Genomic DNA, 520 nt, shown 5'->3' with positions numbered 1-520 from the left:
TCCCTCTATGTTCCACTCCTACATTAAACATAAGTTTACAGATGCGATGTATGGCAACCATTTCAGCTATGTCACACAATAAAGGAAAAATATCCCAAAACCCTCACCAACCATCCCCATCATTTTAGGAAAAGAAACTACAAGACAAGTCAATGAACTTTTGATTTATTCCAGTTTAGAAACTTTTAGTCTAAATCCTTCTTTTCTTTTTCACGGCAGACATATCGACCTGTCATAGTAGGAAAAGCACAAGTGCATTCAAAACCATTAATGATGGCTGCATCCCACTTAGGAGAGGCCCTGGTATTGTGCATGCTGACTCACTGAAATAGCTCACTGGGACACTTGATGGAATTGAGCTATCGTTAAGGTGATCAGTTTCAGCTGTGCTTTTCCTACTATGACAAGTCAAAATGTCTGCCGTGAAAAAGGTCTATTGGTCCGGTGCCGCAGAAAATTCCACCAGATGCATGTATTTTCGCCTCTTTCCGTTTCCTTCCTCTTTCTTTTTTGTTGGAAT

At 40.2% G+C, this 520-nt stretch overlaps 1 pseudogene; it reads right to left on the bottom strand.

The window, feature by feature from the left end:
• LOC116695329 (5-hydroxytryptamine receptor 3A-like) overlaps nucleotides 1-520 on the bottom strand; it is a 176,825-nt pseudogene that overhangs the window by 173,324 nt on the left and 2,981 nt on the right.

This window comes from Etheostoma spectabile, chromosome 9, assembly GCF_008692095.1.
Source record: "Etheostoma spectabile isolate EspeVRDwgs_2016 chromosome 9, UIUC_Espe_1.0, whole genome shotgun sequence".
Classification (NCBI taxonomy): domain Eukaryota; kingdom Metazoa; phylum Chordata; class Actinopteri; order Perciformes; family Percidae; genus Etheostoma; species Etheostoma spectabile.
Note: the sequence above shows the minus strand (reverse complement) of the source record. Positions and strands in the feature narration are given on the sequence as shown.